The sequence below is a fragment of the Pseudocercospora fijiensis genome (genome assembly GCF_000340215.1).
Source record: "Pseudocercospora fijiensis CIRAD86 unplaced genomic scaffold MYCFIscaffold_12, whole genome shotgun sequence".
NCBI lineage: Eukaryota > Fungi > Ascomycota > Dothideomycetes > Mycosphaerellales > Mycosphaerellaceae > Pseudocercospora > Pseudocercospora fijiensis.
The window spans coordinates 1,285,366-1,286,269 of record NW_006921543.1 but is presented as its reverse complement, the minus strand read 5'-3'; positions in this window follow the sequence as shown (position 1 = coordinate 1,286,269).

Sequence of the window (904 nt, the reverse complement as noted above, 5' to 3'; positions counted from 1 at the left end):
CTAAAGAACAAGGCGGCCGACAAGGCCAAGCAATAGCGAGAGTCAACCGCTAAAACTAAGACTCTCTAGACAGCTGCAGACCGCGCTGCCCGATCTAGTACCGCACCTAGCACCGCCCCTAGCACCCTACCTATAGAAAGCCTAGTCGTCCTAGAGACTCTAGAGGTCGACATAGAGGATGTTACTACCGACATTAGTAGTACCCTAGGCCTAGCTAACCTACCTGCCTACAAACGGAAGTTATCCGACCTAAAGAGCTTTCGCTTTAACGGGTATATAAAAAAGTATAGTACTAGCCTAGCTAACTCCTTAGATACAAAGGCAAACGCTCTCTTCTAGGCTTTATAGTTTCTAGACCTTAAGTCCAACGTGTCTATAGGTGAGCTGCTAGCATACGGTTTGCCTACTAACCTATTCTAGAGCCGAATCCCTAACGATGCTACCTTTATAAAAGACCTCGCTACCCTCCGACGAAAATAGGGACGAGAAGACTATATCGACGTCTCTTCCCTATAGTTCCTTCCTGAATTTTCAGGTGCCTAAGAGTTAGCAGAAGGCGAATCGGTAACCTACGAGAACTAAGAGACTATCGATAATGCTAACGAAGAGGGAGTTAAGGAGATAGGCCGAGAGGATAGTAATAATCCCGACCCTACTCTAGTTTCAGTTTCTATTAAAGCTGTCCGATTTACTAGCTAACAAATCGGTCGAGTAGGACCTCCTCGACCTAAGGAACTTTACTCTATCCCTAATAATGTAGACCTTTCCGCAGTTACCCGTTCCTTCGCCGTCGTCCCCGCTATCTACATTTAGGTTACTATCGGGAGCTATAGTTAACAGATGCTAGCAATGCTTAATAATAGTTCGGAGTTACTTATTATAAGTAAGCGTTAGGCTAACAACT